Raw genomic sequence first — 18,221 nt, forward strand, 5'->3', positions numbered from 1 at the left:
AACAGAGATCCTTTAGCAGCTCAACCACCTCCTTTAGCAGCTCATTCCATACACCCAACACCCTTTATGTAAAAAAAAAATTACCCCTCAGTTTCCTATGAAATCGTTCTCCTCTCACCTTAAACCAATGTCTTCTGGTTCTTGATTTCTCTTCTCTGGGAAAGAGACTCTACGTTTACCCTATCTATTCCTCTCTCGATTTTATACACCTTTATAAGATCGCCCCTGATCCTCCTGCACTCCAAGGAATATAGTCCCATCCTGCTCAACTGCTCCCTGTAGCTCAGGCCCTCGAGTCCTGGCAATATCCTCGTAGATCTTCTCTGCACCCTTTCCAGCGTGATAACATCATTAAAATAACGTGGTGCACAAAACTAAACACAATACTCTAAATGTGGCCTCATCAATTTCTGGTATAATTGCAACATGACCCCCTCCCCCCATCCCCCAGAGTACTCAATACTTTGACCGATGAAGGCCAAATACATGTTGCACCTTCACAGGCAGCTCATTTTGGTGTGAAGGCAAATGCTGGACTACTTGCTTGTGCCATTGGGTTGAAAGCAAGCAGGGAGAGTGAGAAGGAACTGCCAGTTGACCAATCTTTTTCAACAATGGAGCTCAGGATTATGGAATTAAAAGCAACTTCCTGCTTCTTTAAATTCCACATCAATCTTACTTTCTAAAAGCATGCTCTTGCAATGTTACTTGTTAGACTCCATCCATGTCTTGGAGAAAGAAATAATCAGAGTGAACTCGGAGAGTAATCTGCTCAAAGAAGTCCTAATTTCTTAATGTATTCTGAAACAGTTACTGCCTTGTTTCATGGGGTTCTTTTTCTTGATTGATATGGCCTATTGTGATGTTTGTAAAATCCTTTTAAACCAGCAGTATTTCCAAAATCTTTTGACTGTTATTGAGTTGCTTGACATTAATCCCCAAAGGTTCCCATGAATCAAGTCTGATTCTTGCCTAAAAACATCAGCGTTGATGCGATGGGAGGAAACTATTTTAAGAGCAATTTCTGAGGTCACAAACTTTGAAGAGCTTGCTAATCCCTAATAAATTCCATTAGCTGATTTAGTCGCAGACAGAAACACTCTGCTTTTTCACCAGATATGACCTTCAGTCTTTGTCACCTGCGTGAAGAATTAAACCTGTCAAACGAGTCACATTGAGCAGCTGGTGCAGGAAATATTAAATACAGGCTAAGACTTTTTAAAGTTGTATTTATGAAAGAAATTGACATTTTGGTCACAATGCCATCAGAAATAATACCAATAATACGAACGTCAGACTTTGAACACTGTTATCAATGGGCTCATTCCTTTCAATATCTGCAGTATTTATTATATGAAAAGACTTCCACATTTGCTAGGTGCAAAGATTGTTGCTTTGTAGTTGTTAAAATGTTTATTCTGGTGGCACAGCAAAATAAATACTGGGTAAACCTCATAAAAAGTAAATGAGAGATAATAACCAGAGGAATAGCTGATTTAAATAGCAGGAACATAGCCACGTAATTAAAATTTGCAGGCTGGAGAGCCAATATTATTCTCATAAAAATAAATAGGCAACAGTTCTCTTCATTTTATTTTTTGCAAATACAATTTTAAAAATATATATTCTCTATGAGGTCCTGGAAGTGGTGGGTGTACACCAAAGGCACGGTCTGGCAAACGCATGAGGAACATATATTGTTGTCCTTTGGAAGCAGTATGTTAATTCTGTTAATTTCCAATTATTTCTGATATACAACCTCAAGGCAACTTCCTCTACCTCTGTTTAGCAAGCTGAAAAATATTGTTGGAATATTGTTACGCCACTACAGTATGTTCTTCATTTGAAAGGAAATGCCAGCCAGCAGGATCATGACTAACTCGTATTTTGAGAACCAAATTTGAATGTTAGATGTAGTACTGAAAATGCAAAGGATTTGCAGCTGATTCTCCATTTCAATGCTGATCATGGAAGAGTGAAAGAGTGCTAATACTTAGAGTACTCTTAGTGGGAAAATGGGAAAAATAACATCCTTGAAAATTCTCGGAAGCACAAAAGGAATATTTTTTTAAATGTCCTTAACATAGTGCATGCTACATGGTAAAACATTTCAAGTACTTCACAAAACTAAACTCAGGGGGACAGGCAGCATCTCGGGAGAGAAGGAATGGGTGACATTTCGGGTCAAAACCCTTCTTCAGACTTTCTTCACGCCAAGAGTTCTGTCCATACATAGGAAAAGAAGGGGAAATAAGTAAACACATTATTTTCTCATTTGCTTTGCTGTTCAAAATAAACCTTCATTAGTTGAGTGTATTTTGCTGGAGATATTTTAAATTTGGATTGTTTCCACATTTCCTTGTCAATTACTCGAGATGAATTTGAATATTTCTTTATTTCAACCAGTAGTTTGCAAGATAATACATTGGTTGTATGCCGTTAAAATAATACTACAGGCTGGCTTTGCAATCCTAACCATGCAAAGGGGCGAATGCAGAAATTAACATGTAATTGGTTGTCAGGCAGTGTCAGAGTTCTGTCTTTCTCCTACATGAAAACTATATCACTGTTGTGTTTATCAGCCTGTGTTGTATGTTTGCATGGCAACATTTCAATTAGTACTTTTATCATTAAAGTGATTCAAAGTGTTGTTTGACTCTGGGATGAAACAATGTTTTCTCCTAGCATTGACTTAACCAAACCCTGCTGATTAGGCTGAAACCGCACCTATTTAACAAAGCGGATTTTTTTCCACACCACTTAATTTCTTCGTGAAAGATCTTGCTGTGGAAATTCAGTGATGTTTTTAGCTATCTATATATAGATATATATTTTTCAACTTTATATTTTGATATTTCAATTTGCTGTACTTGTTTAACAGATGTAATTTCCAACATCCATTGCCCATCCACACTTCTCTTTCAAAAGGTGGTGGGGAACCATCCTCTTGAACGACTACAGTCTATGTTGGGGAGCTTTTATCCCTACTGTTGGGTGAATAATGGGTCCTGCCAAGTTCAAACCCTCAAAGTAATTCTTATCACCATAAAGCATTTTACAGTATAAAATTAACAGAATTTTATTAAACAGGTGGATTAAATTAACAAATTAGTCATTCGTTGTGCAACTGAAGTACTTAATAATTAACACTACTGATTCATGTTGAGCTGATGTGTAGCCTCACGTAGTGCATCTGGATGTCCCCATAATTATGTTATAGTGAAACCATAATTAATAGCACCTTCAAATTCCAAATCCAAGATGACAATAAACTAGAGGGAAAAGGGCAGCAAATTCCTTAAAATAAAATAACTTCACCCTGAATTGGGAACACAATAATGTTCTTTTTATCATCACTGGGTCTAAATACTGGAACTCCCTACCCAATAGCTATTGAAACATAGAGTTGTAGAGCACAGAATGAGGAAAGATTGAAAAGACTAGGCTTGTATTCACTGGATTTTAGAAGGATGAGAGGGGATCTTATAGAAACATATATAATTATAAAAGGACTGGACAAGCTAGATGCAGGAAAAATGTTCCTAATGTTGGGCGAGTCCAGAACCAGGGGCCACAGTCTTAGAATAAAGGGGTGACCATTTAAAACTGAGGTGAGAAGGAACTTTTTCACCCAGAGAGTTGTGAATTTGTGGAATTCTCTGCCACAAAGGGCAGTGGAAGCCAAATCACTGGATGGATTTAAGAGATGTTAGATAGAGCTCTAGGGGCTAGTGGAATCAAGGGATATGGGGAGAAGGCAGGCATGGGTTATTGATTGGGGATGATCAGCCATGATCACAATGAATGACAGTGCTGGCTCAAAGGGACGAATGGCCTCCTCCTGCACCTATTTTCTATGTTTATATGTTTCTAGAAACAGGATCAACTCATCCATGCAAAACATAATGCCTATCTCAGGTAATCCAATATCTCCTTCAAATTTCTCCCCTCTCATGTTAAACCTAAACCTTTAGTTTTAGATACTCCAAACTTTGGGGAAAAGTCTCTCTAAATTTATAGAATGGTAAAGAAGGCACATGGTATGCTGGACGTCATTGGTCAAGGCATTGAGAAGAAGTGTCAGGAAGTCATGATGCAGCTTTTTAGGACTTTGATTAGCATTTGGAGTATTGCATGCATTTCTGTTTGTCCCAATTCAGGAAGGATGTGAAGAATCTGGGAGCATGCAGAAGAGGTTTACCATGAAGCTGCCTGGTTCAGAGGGTATTAGCTACAAGGCGAGGTTGGACAAACATGGATTGTTTTTTCTGGAAATTTGGAGATTGAGGGGAGATGTGATAGAAGTATCTAAAATAATGAGGTATAAATAGGGTAGACAATGCCTATCTAAAACCTTCCTAAACACCACTATCATATCGGTCTCCTCCACTGCCCCAGCCAATGTGTTCCAGGCCCCACCACCCTCTGTGTAAAACAAAAAGTGCTCTTCACATTTCCAATATACTTTCCCTTTCTCACCTTGGAGAAATGCCCTCTAGTCTTGGACATTTCTACTCTGAGATGAAGGTTCTGACTATCTATCCTATCTATATCTCTCATAATTTTATATACTTCTATCAAGTCTCCCCTCCATCTTTGATATTCCAGAGAAAACAATCCATGTCTACCTAACCTCTCCCTTTAGATGAAACCTTTCAATCAAGGCAGCATTCTGGTAAACCTCCTCTGCACCCTCTCCAAAGATTCCACATCTTTCCTTTAATGGGGCAATTGGAACTGCATGCAATACTCCAAATGCAGCCTGACCAACGTCCTATGGTGCTGCATCAAGATTATCTGACTCTTATTTTCAATGCCCATAGCAATGAAGGTAAGCATACCATATGCCTTTGGACTCCAAGATCCCTCTACACACGAATGCTGGTAGGAATCTTGCCATAAACTGTATAATGTCCTCTGAATTCAACTTCCCAAAGGACAACACCTCTCACTTGCTTGAGTTAAGCTACATCTGCCATTTTTTTGCCCATTTCTGCAGCTGACATATCCCGATGCATCTTCTGACATTTTGTCTACTGCATTTTGCAGCCTCCTTCATTATTGAGTATTTGAATTACTTAACTAGGCGGTGATGCAACCAATCAATGTACTCCTCACTGTACATCTGTAGAAATTCAATAGAATATTCAAATCCCTTACACCCACGAGTCTATAGAGGTATTGGTGAGTTTTCTTTGCAAATGCAACAATGTGCTGGGCTCAGAACAGATCATCAGAGATGTGTCCAGCCAGGAACCTGAAGCTATTTATTTTCTCCATTGCCGTCCCATGGATGAAGACAGGCACATAATCCCTCGGTTTCACTTCCTGAAGTTAACAATCAGAGATCACTGGTCATGCTATCATTGTGAGCAAGATTGTTCTGGTACACTCAACCAGAATATCGATCTGCTTCCTGTACTCTGAGTCGGTGTTACCTATTATTTGTTCAATGATGCTGGTATTGTTGGCAAATTTAAACATGCCATTGAAGCTGTGTCAGGTTACACAGTCAGGGGTATAGAGAGAGTATTAATGGAGAGTTTAGGGCCTGTCCCACTTAGGCGATTTTAAGGCGACTGCCGGCAACGAGGCTGTCGCCGATAGTTCACCGGGGTGTTGCGGGCATGATCGTGAGGAGTCTTCAAAGAATCGTAGTGGATCTCGGCGCGTCGCTGGGAAATCAACCGTTATGAAATTTCACGGTGACAGCTGGCATGTCGCCAGGTATCGTTGCTTATTGCGGGCGCTGTCGCATGCTGTCCCCAGGTTTGCTAGGTTCTCTTAGATGCATTTAGAAGCACGTAATATTAAATTAAATAAATTCATTTGAAAATACCATAAAATACTTGTCTTTAATCAATTTATTTACCGTCAGGACATTTGATAGGTAGATTGGAGGCAACAGTTTGACGGTCAGGTAAGTGTGGGAATTTTCGCTATGTTTATGGCCATCAGCGATTACATTTAAAGTAGGCTCCCAACCCAGATAAGCAACCCAGAAACCAGATATGCTTTTCCCGTACATTTTCAAACAATGCCCACACTCCGCACAAAAATCAATTTAACCACTTCTAAAATTAAATTTCTTAATACTGTTATTAGTCAACTGGAAGTCAATCCAGTTTATGCCTTGTTACCGTGAAGCTTGGTTTTCAAGTAACCCGGGCAAGATGTTATATTTCAAAACTCTCAAGTCATTACCGACTTGTCAGTGATTTCAGCAAAAATTAAGACTCCGGAGAAACATTGATAAGCGTAGGAAATTTTGCGATGTTTCCGAAGATGGTGTAATCTCGACCTGACTTTGCATTGTCATGGTCATTGTCGTAGGGTAAAAGAAAATTTTGGCGATCTGCTTTGACTTTGACAGTCTCCGGCAGTCGCCTATAAAATCGTCTAAGTGGGACAGGCCCTTTTGTGTGCCATGTAAATCATTCTATTTTAAAGTTTAGGGACAAGTGTACAATAACTTTCTTGTGGAAAAGAAGAAAAAAGATTAGTTTAGTTTAGTTTTGTTTAGTTTAGAGATACAGCGCAGAAACAGGCCCTTCAGCCCACTGAGTCTGCACCAACCAGTGATCCCAGCGCATCAACATTATCCTACACACACGAGGGACAATTTACATTTATACCAAGCCAATTAACCTCCAAACCTCTACGTCTTTGGAGTGTGGGATGAAACCAAAGATCTCAGAGAAAACCCACGGTGAGAACGTACAAACTCCGTACAGAAAACACCCATAGTCGGGATCGAACTACGGCGCTCTAAGCACTGTAAGACAGCAACTCTATTGCTGCACCACCGAGCTGATATGAAGTATTTTTTTGTAATTTCCCAGAAATTACAAGATGAAACACATCAACCATTATTTACCGTCAGGACATTTGATAGGTAGATTGGAGGTGACAGTTTGACGGTCAGGTAAGCGTGGGAATTTTTGCTGTGTTTATGGCCATCAGCGATTACATTTAAAGTCAGAAGATGAAACACATCAACCATTATGGACAATTTTATTGATTATATTCCTGTTTCAAGCTGTGAATTCAATCTCGATAACTTTACATGGTGATATATCACTGGGGATTCTACATTCATTCGACATAGGCAACAAGTGTTTCAGATGTCATACAGGTAAAAGATGGTTTGAAAAATATGACATAAAACTGGAAAATGTAGAGTGGGTTTTGTAATAGAGACATTTAAATATGTTATGAGTTTACTGCACTCTGATCAAACAAAGACTGGATATTTTTTGGAAGAAATATTGCCAGCTTACTGAACCTCTGGTAGGAAATGTGGTGTTGTACTTCTATTTTGTGATTGGCCTCAGTATGACAGTGGAGAAGGTCAAGGACAAGTAGGTTAGAGTGTAAATGTGATATGGGAGGGTGGTGTGGAAAGACATGCAACTGGAAGTTCAAGGTACATTCGAAAGCTAGGCAACATCTGTGAGGAGAGTTAATGCTTCAGATTGAAGATGCATTGTCATTGTGATCTTGATTGGATCCTAACTCGTAAGGTGGACTTGACAAGATCTGTTTTTGTACGAGACCATTAGAGTGCAGAGCAAGTTATTCAAGGATCGACTCAAACCCCTACATTTAAGGTAATAAGTGTTGATGAAAATATACAATTGTGACATCTGAGCAAAGTAGGATTGAAGATGATAATAAAAACATAGAAACATAGAAAATAGGTGCAGGAGGAGGCCATTTGGCCCTTCGAGCCAGCACGGCCAGTTGGAGAGTTGTAAAAAAGTTGTAAATCTGTAGAATTCTCTGCCTCAGAAGGCAGTGGAGGCCAATTCTCTGGATGCTTTGAAGAGAGAGCTAGATAGAGCTCTTAAAGATAGCGGAGTCAGGGGGTATGGGGAGAAGGCAGGCACGGAGTAATGATTGTGAATGATCAGCCATGATCACTTTGAATGGCGGTGCTAGCTCGAAGGGTCAAATGGCCTACTCCTGCACCTATTGTCTATTGTCTATTGCCATTCATTGTGATCATGGCTGATCTTCCACAATCAGTAACCTGTGCCCAACTTCTCCCCATATCCCCTGATTCCACTAGCCCCCAGAGCTCTATCTAACTCTCTCTTAAATTCTTCCAGTGACTTGGCCTCCACTGCCCTCCGTGGCAGAGAATTCCACAAATTCACAACTCTCTGGGTGAAAAAGTTCCTCCTCACCTCAGTGTTAAATGGCCTCCCCTTTATTCTAAGACTGTGGCCCCTGGTTTTGGACTCCCCCAACATTTGGAACATTTTTCCTGCATCTAGCTTGTCCAGTCCTTTTATAATTTTATATGTCTCTATAAGATCCCCTCTCGTCCTTCTAAACTACAGTGAATACAAGCCTAGTCTTTTCAATCTTTCCTCCTATGACAGTCCCGCCATCCCAGGGATCAATCTTGTGAACCTACGCTGCACTGTCTCAATTACAAGGACGTCCTTCCTCAAATTAGGAGACCAAAACTGTACACAATACTCCAGATGTGAACTTACCAGTGCCGAATACAACTGCAGAAGAACCTCTTTACTCCTATACTGAAATCTTCTCGTTATGAAGTAAGATTTTCCTGAGGTTTTTGTTTCAATCAACCATTTTCCTAAATTCTATATAACCCCACCAATGGAAGAATCTTGTCTGCAATCATGTTATCAATCCCTGTCAGGATCTTATGCATTTCAATAAGAAAGCCTGTCATTTTTTGAAATACCAATGAGTACATTCCAACCTGTTCAGTTTTTCTTCACATGTCAATCCATTCATCGCATAATATAATTTAATGAAGCCCCACTGCACTGCCTCCAAGTATTTCATTCCTTGAATGTTGAGGCCCACTGTATACATAGTTCTGCAAGTGTAATGTCACTATGAGTCACAATAAATCATCCCTAATTGTATACTCCCTACTCCTTGCAACAAAAGGCAACATTCTATTAGCCTTGCTTATGACCCTCTGTATCTGTATGCCAACCTTTTGTGTCATAATGTACTAGGACCCCTAGATCTCTTTACATTGAATTTAGTGGCTAAAGGACCTGTTCGAAATATTTTTATTGTCTTACGAATCCTCTGTAAGAGAACCCAAAGCTTTTTATTTCCCAAGAGCAAAGTGCCTGTTTGTCCTTTCTTAATAAGTGTAACCTCAAAGATTTATTTTCATCCTTATAAATTGATCCATCCTCGACAGTACTTCCATATCTTTTTTGTAATATGATGAAAGGAAATAGTGGAATATGCTTTAATCAAGATTTGAGGTTTAACCTAACTTCTCTGTTTTTTAATATCTTCCATCCAGAAATAAATTGTTTGCTTTGCCAAGGCCTTAATAACCTACATCTTGGCTTACAGTGATTCGTATGTGTAGACTGTGCTTCTCTACCTCATTAAAATTTTCATTTTCATTTTCAACACAATATGTGATCTCAGTATTGTTATTACCACAATGTAATGTTGAAATTAATTTCCCAATTATATTTAATTTTGCAAGTTTATTAATGTTCTCATGCATTTATTTGCAATTATACTTGATATTGACTCTATATCAACTGCACAAACACTCAATACGCCCCTACCCCACTATCCCCTGCCCCAAATATGTTTTGTTGTTGTTCACAACTTATGCCTTCTGAACGATGTTAACCAGATAGAATTAAATCTGAAGAACTTAATGGTGCTCTAAACTGCCAATTTGATCTGCAGAGTGTTAGACTGTGTGCAGGAAAGATACTCAGGGGAAATGGTTTGACAATTTCCATGGTATAGTAAGATTTATAAAGCCAATAATAACCTGGCCTTTAACTTAACTGTGGCACCATGGAGTTTTCTGGTTACATTGTAATACAGGCAATGAAAAACCTCAAAGACATGACAGGGAAATATTCTAAAAGATATTCCTACCTTTCAGTTGCTTCCATACTGAAAAGGTTCTTTGTAAATGTCACAGCTTTGTACACTCGACCTGCACTTTAAAGGTGATAGGTGCAACTTGTGACGTACTATCCAATGTTCTTACTGTATCTCCTTCTATCACTTAATTTGGCAGTGTTTCCAATGGGTAGATCATGTCTTATGCATGCATGTCAGAAGACTGCTGAAGCAGACATGTTGTTGAGAACTCTATGCCCACAGCATATCATGTTGCTTGCTGTTTACCGCAAAATAAACATGAATGAGTCTGTGCAGTGCACATTAGAGTCAAGCAAATCTACCACTAGTTTGTCAGAAGGGCCACATTTCCTCAACTCACATGGCCAACCTGCCAGAACCCAGAATTCCACCATGTCCAATACTCCTCCTCTGCTTCTGTTAATCAAAATTGACTGAAAAGTCACTTCTGGCTGCTCCCCTGATAGATACATAGAATCAAGGAAATAAATAAATTAATGCCACATGAGGAAGATATTCAACCATCATGTTCCTGCTGTCCAACAAAACATAACTATAAGGTAAATTGCATTCTGCAGCTTTAGGTCCACAGATCTGTATATTAAAGGCACGAGGTGCTTATCCAGGTTTAAAATGTGATGAGGGATTCTGTGTCCACCACCTCTTCAAACAGCGAATTTCAGGGTACCTGAACTCTCTGATTGTCCCCTTAATTCTCCCTGTTCACTCTTCCTGCAAAGGAAGATAAAGGTAATCAATAGGAGAGCACGGTGGCATGCATTAAATGGATGGATTAACAGGGAGAGTCATGGCACAGCAGAAAGTTGAGCATGGGTATCGGTGGTTGATGGATGGACCGAGATGTGAAGAATTGAACATAAACCAAATAGACCTGCAACGTTAGTGTGAGGTCTGATGACCTGCAGGCGGCTTGAGAAGTAAGTATAAGCATATAGAAATGATACTCACAGAAGGGTATTACTGACTCTGTCATTGTCCTCACCTTTCATATTCTGTTTAGGTCATCAAAGTATTTTCATCTTTGAATCTGTGAATGTAACATAATCTCCTACAGTTGATCTGATGGCCAACCTCCCATTATATCTTCTTGGTCTCTTCAGCAAGCTCTCCTTCTGCCAGTAGGCAGAACTGTCTCCCTGCAGGTCATATACATCTGGTGGTGGAGCTGTCCTTACATCTTTCGACTTATTTACAATTCATGTTTGGCTGTCTCACCCGAACATCCATCAGGTGAGCTTGTTTGGATGGTCTTTTAAATGGTTACATCGAAAATGCCTCATTGGTCATCCAGATGCTCACTCACACTAACTCACAACTGGAAAGCTAGTGCTGGCTTGAAGAATTAATGACTGGTTGTTTTTCCAGATTTCGAACCAACTATTTGATGCTCCTGTCCCAGATCATTATCAACTTAATATCCAAAGCTGTTTTGTTTTAACTAAACTCAAAATCATTAATGTAACATGTGTACAACAGTGACTGAACCATTTCCAAACATTTGCCATTCTGAGTTGCAATTCATTACCAATACCATCATCACCAATCTTTCATTCATTGAACCACCCTTTCATCCTCTTGCCCTTTCTGTGTCTTCTTTCATCTTTGTTATGCTTTACCAGTTGAAGTCTTCGTATTCTGCCTTATCGTGCCCTACCATGCCGTATTTCCATTAAACCATACATTTACTGCCTTACCTTCAATTTATCCATGAGCGTTTACTTTTTCAATATAGTTTTTCATGGTATATATTTTTCCTGGACACTCTTAAATACCATTGCTTGCTTCTTGTTCATATCATTGTGCTACATAACATCCCTTATATGATTCTCTCCTCAAAATAATAGCTTGTTTCAAATCCATTGACCTGTTCTCTGATGCATCTTCTAATTACTATCTTAAACTATATTATAGTTACCATTACCTTGGTATTTCCCCAGATTTCCGTTTTGTACCCATTCTATTTTTTAAATTAAGAGATGCAAGAAGAATTTTTCTCTTGTTAAGCTTCTTAGCTGTGAAAGAAGTCTTCTGCACACATTAACAATCTTCTTTTTACATAATTTTTCTTCCTTATCTGGTAAGTATGGCTCAGAAAAGTTGAAATCTGCATGATTATTATGCCCCATCTTTTATTCCTACTTTCCCAATTGATCTCCACCAGCCCAGCCTCTAAATCAATGCACAATCAATGAGTTTGATCCCTTATTATCCTTTATTCTGTTCTTGTGAATTATATTTCTGTTTTACAAATAACTGAATTGCTTTATACGGAATGGGTTGCTATAATAATGTCATTGTTATTCATTACCATTGCAATACTTATCATTTTATTTTAAATATATATTGTGGAAGAAATTTGTTTTTGTCTGAGATTGGGATGTTGCAAGACTATCAAACTCAGTGGGGAAAGAAGCATTAATTTGGAACAACAATCTCCCAAGGTTTTTGCTGGTGCCCAAATACGTACACCCTCCCTGTGATACAGTTTTATTTCTTAGTGCTGTTTTCTCTGCAGTCATCTTGTGGTGATTCCTACTATACCCAGTATCTTGCAACATATTATTAGCTCCAGTTCCCTCATTTCACAGCATCAGTCTAAGAGAGGGTCCCAACCTGATATGTGACTTTTACATCCAGAGATGGTACCTGACCTGCTGAGTTATTCCAATTCTTTGTGTCTTTCTTTCATTACTGCACTAGCTGCTTTTCTGTATAATTTAAATTATTTCTCATAGCTGTGTCCCATACTTTTCTTATAATTGATGTGTAACTATTTTTACCCTCTGGCCATTTATATCCTCCTGAGCAGAATGCTTTGCTTTCCCTTTTTATTTTTTTATGACTATGTTGATGTAGATATCTGCCTTTGCCAACTTCCTGTCTGCCTTTTCCACTGGGACACGTGTCTCATCATCGTTCAGGGGGAACCTGTCCTATTAACCTAGCTGCTCCGTGTCCCAGTGTTAGTATCCATTCCTGAAGAAGGGAAACTCCTTTTTCCAATGGAAACCTTTATCTGTGCATATCAACTGGGTAGCAGAATAAGCTAAGGTTTCCCATGGTAAAATATCAAGATATACGTCTCTTCAGTCTCACCACATTTGGCATGCTGTTGGACTTTGGAAGATGACCAACATGAATGAAGGAATAAAACTGATAAAATGGTACATGGAGATTGTAATCATAATTCTTTAATTAAATGAACAGAACATTATTATGCTTAAAGGCTGCATTTCCGAATGCACACCCATCTTTTTTACACAAATACTTAATTCAAGGCAATTATATGCAAATAGAAATATTAATAAAAGCTCTACTTGGATTTATTATTTTACATTCACAAGAAATTGCTTTAAGATGAAATTGTATGAAGCACTGATAATTTCTCAGTGAAATATGCAAAACGCTGTGTTGCATCGGCCTATATTCAAAATGGCAAGATTTTTTTTAAAATGGCAGTCACTAAGAACAATCACCTTCAAATAAAATTCTTCAGATTTTAGATTTTTTTTAGATTTAGACATACAGCGCGGAAACAGGCCCTTCGGCCCACTGGGTCCGCGCCGTCCAGCGATCCCCGCACATTAACACTATCCTACACACACTAGGGACAATTTTTACATTTGCCCAGCCAATTAACCTACATACCTGTACGTCTTTGGAGTGCGGGAGGAAACCGAAGATCTCGGAGAAAACCCACGCAGGTCATGGAGAGAACGTACAAACTCCATACAGACGGCGCCCGTAGTCAGGATCGAACCTGAGTCTCCGGCGCTGCATTCGCTGTAAGGCAGCAACTCTACCGCTGCGCCATCATGCCGCCACTTGGTGGCATGCTTGGTGACACCTAAAATGTCATGGGCATTATGTGCAACTACAAATCAACCTGTAAATAAGAACCTTGATATCAGTCCACAATCTCACAGCACCTGACCATGTGAGAGGTGTTGGCTGTATTTTATCGTAAGCTATTAGCTTTGGCCATTTCATTTCAGCAGAGAATAAGCCACAGGAACAGTGAACAAGAGAAAGATGGTGGTTTGTATGTGTTTATGCATGTACATGTGCAAGTGTATGTGAGTGTGAGAGAGAGAGATTTTTGACCTGCAATGTTATCTCTAAGACTAACTCACAAATGTTGCTTTACCCGTTGAGTACTCCTGGGATTTTCATTTCAAATTTAACACAGTGGTTTATATCTTGACACTCCAACTAAAAACCTTCAGCATGTGTTCATAACCAAACTCTTTAAGCCGTTGTAACAATACCCACCACACCACCCTTACCTTCCCCTCGACCCCACCAGCCATCCTATTCAAAGGAATCATTGTTACTCGGAGGTCAGTTATTAGTTAGCTTCAGTTTAGTTTATTGTCACATGTACCAAGGTACAGTAACAAGCTTTTTATTGCCTGATGGGAGCGGGGAGTAGAGGGAGTGGCCTGGGTGCGATTTGTCCTCCGAGATCTTCGGTTTCCTCCCACACTCCAAAGACGTACAGGTATGTAGGGTAATTGGCTGGGTTAATGTAAAAATTGTCCCTAGTGGGTGTAGGATAGTGTTAATGTACGGGGATCGTTGGGCGGCACGGACTTGGAGGGCCGAAAAGGCCTGTTTCCGGCTGTATGTATATGATATGATATGATTATGCTGTTGGCCTTACCGAGGCAGCATAGTTAATTTTTCTGTTGGATGATTTTATTCCCAAAATCTATGGTGCTTCAGACAGTGGTGTCAAATGAGAAAAGGTTATGGGTATGGTGTGGTGTGATTATGTACTTTGTGTTGATTTCAAACCTCTGGAAGATACTGACACATTATTATGATATCTCCTTGGGAATGCAACTTAACTGGAAAATGCTACAACAGACAGAAGGGCAGTTGATGATTGACAAGGGTTCATGGGCTCAGACTGTTACAAGTGATTCTAAATGACAACTCATACAGCTGTACAACATGCAATCAATGAATGCCATGTTGCTGCACAAAATAAGACGCAGCGGAACATTGATGTACTCAAACAATGCCCCTCTATATTTACCACTTTAACGAACACAGTAGCATCCAGAAGTATGGGTTCAAGTTGTAGAACAGCATGAGAGGACAATACTTGGCCCTTCATGTGTAGAGTGAGCAGTTGAGGAGCAGGAGTAATAGAATGTGAAAAGGATGAAGATGTAGGTCAACTTCAGGGGTCCTTGTCTGTCCAGATAGTCCACAGGGAAAGTATTTGAGTGAACTAAGAGTCTTTGGAACCAAAATTGCTCATCTTGTCTCAGCACTTGGGACATAAATCAAGGATAAATATTTCAAATCAAATTAAATGAAAACCGGAAAACGTTTTCAACAAACAGGAGGGGATGACAGGGAGTGAACTACTATCTGCTGAACTACTGCTGAACTACTATCTACCTCTTTCATGACACTCAGACTATCCTTGATTGGATCTTGCTGGCTTTATCTTGCGCTAAACGTTATTCCCTTATCATGTATCTATGCACTGTAAATGGATCGATTGTAATCATGTATTGTCTTTCTGCTGACTGGTTAGCATGCAACAAAAGATTTTCACTGTACGGTATACGTGACAACAAACTAAATAGAAACTGAAACTGAGTGGTGGGGAAGGGAGGACACATGTTGCCTTGCTGAGTGAAGAGACTAGGTCCTTGATCCATGCAATCACTACCACTCTCCACTGGACAATTATGCAACCCATACGCTAAATCCAGAGTGTCAGCTGAGTGTGTTAGCTACAAGGTTCTACTGTATCTTTCCGATATTGTCCAAACATAGCTTGGTAAATGTGATTGTGGCTGTTGGATGTCTGAAGACAGTCACATGGCACGGAAAGAGGCCCTTTGGCCCACTGATGCCTGATAGCCATCAGGTACTTATCCAAAGTCATATTCCGCAACTCTCCACCTATACCTATCTATGCCATGGTCTTAATTCTATATACTGTAGTATATATTCTATCTCCACCAAGCCCTTGGACAGTGCATTGCAAATCTACCACTTACCATCTGGGGGGAAAAAGCTTTTACAACTCCACTCAAAATCTTCAATTCATTGTCTTAATCATATATTGCCTGGTGATACGGGTAATTATAGACCAGTTAGTCAGACATCAGTGGTGGGGAAGATCCTGGAGTCAATTATAAAAGACGAAATTGCTGAGCATTTGGATAGCAGTAACAGGATCATTCCGAGTCAGCATGGATTTACGAAGGGGAAATCATGCTTGACAAATCTACTGGAATTTTTTGAGGATGTAACTAGGAAAATTGACAGGGGAGAGTCAGTGGATGTGGTGTACCTCGACTTTCAGAAAGCCTTCGACAAGGTCCCACATAGGAGATTAGTGGGCAAAATTAGGGCACATGGTATTGGGGGTAGGGTACTGACATGGATAGAAAATTGGTTGACAGACAGAAAGCAAAGAGTGGGGATAAATGGGTCCCTTTCGGAATGGCAGGCAGTGACCAGTGGGGTACCGCAAGGTTCGGTGCTGGGACCCCAGCTATTTACGATATACATTAATGACTTAGACGAAGGGATTAAAAGTACCATTAGCAAATTTGCAGATGATACTAAGCTGGGGGGTAGTGTGAATTGTGAGGAAGATGCAATAAGGCTGCAGGGTGACTTGGACAGGTTGTGTGAGTGGGCGGATACATGGCAGATGCAGTTTAATGTAGATAAGTGTGAGGTTATTCACTATGGAAGTAAGAATAGAAAGGCAGATTATTATCTGAATGGTGTCAAGTTAGGAGGAGGTGGAGTTCAACGAGATCTGGGTGTCCTAGTGCATCAGTCAATGAAAGGAAGCATGCAGATACAGCAGGCAGTGAAGAAAGCCAATGGAATGTTGGCCTTCATAACAAGAGGAGTTGAGTATAGGAGCAAAGAGGTCCTTCTACAGTTGTACCGGGCCCTGGTGAGACCGCACCTGGAGTACTGTGTGCAGTTTTGGTCTCCAAATTTGAGGAAGGATATTCTTGCTATGGAGGGCGTGCAGCGTAGGTTCACTAGGTTAATTCCCGGAATGGCGGGACTGTCGTATGTTGAAAGGCTGGAGCGATTGGGCTTGTATACACTGGAATTTAGAAGGATGAGGGGGGATCTTATTGAAACATATAAGATAATTAGGGGATTGGACACATTAGAGGCAGGAAACATGTTCCCAATGTTGGGGGAGTCCAGAACAAGGGGCCACAGTTTAAGAATAAGGGGTAGGCCATTTAGAACGGAGATGAGGAAGAACTTTTTCAGTCAGAGAGTGGTGAAGGTGTGGAATTCTCTGCCTCAGAAGGCAGTGGAGGCCAGTTCGTTGGATGCTTTCAAGAGAGAGCTGGATAGAGCTCTTAAGGATAGCGGAGTGAGGGGGTATGGGGAGAAGGCAGGAACGGGGTACTGATTGAGAGTGATCAGCCATGATCGCATTGAATGGCGGTGCTGGCTCGAAGGGCTGAATGGCCTACTCCTGCACCTATTGTCTATTGTCTATTGTCTATTGTCTATTGTCTATTGTCTATTGTATGTTTGTTCCCGAGATACACCCAAAACGGTACATGATAGCGCAACAAATTTAGGTCCATTTTACTCAAGATTGGCCTGCGGTGTACAGTAGCAAGTTTTGTTCAAATTGTTGTTATAATGTATTCGCTTCTTAAACTTTAATAAATCGCTCCCACTTGCCGTGCCCGTTAGCTGTGCCTGCGCAGTAATACCTCCATGTTCGATGTCATAATGGGAGAAGGTCAACGAAGATGGCTGCTGGACCTGCGCATACGCAGTTGGGGAAGGGTTGCCAGGGAAGACCGGCATCTGTCCTGGTGTGCCCTGCGCCTGACCTTCCTCCAGTGGTGCAGCACGGCAGCAGAGAGAAGCTTAAACAAGATGGCCACCGGCAGGACGAACATGCAGCAGTGCCTTGCGTCCGCTCTCCTGCTGCTAGCCGTCATGATGGCTGCCCGGGGCCAGGTTGAGTGGCTCCCTCTCCCGATTCCTCTGTGCGCTTACACTTGCAGGGCCATGCAGCAACGCCTGCACAGTTGTGGGACGGTTGCAGGCCAGGCGGCCACTCTTCTGCTGCTGGCCACCGTGATGTTCGCCCGGAGCTGGGGTAAGTGGCTTCTTCTCCTCTTTCCTCTCCCCCCTCACCCGCCTCTGGCCCCACAATAGGGATCCAATGGGTCCACGGGTCATCTAATATCTCTTATAAAGAGAAAAAATCCTCACTTTCCACCCTAAAAATGTCCCTCATTCTCATCACTTCTTCATCATCCTTCTAAAGAAAACAA

Source organism: Rhinoraja longicauda, chromosome 7, assembly GCF_053455715.1.
Source record: "Rhinoraja longicauda isolate Sanriku21f chromosome 7, sRhiLon1.1, whole genome shotgun sequence".
Lineage (NCBI taxonomy): Eukaryota > Metazoa > Chordata > Chondrichthyes > Rajiformes > Arhynchobatidae > Rhinoraja > Rhinoraja longicauda.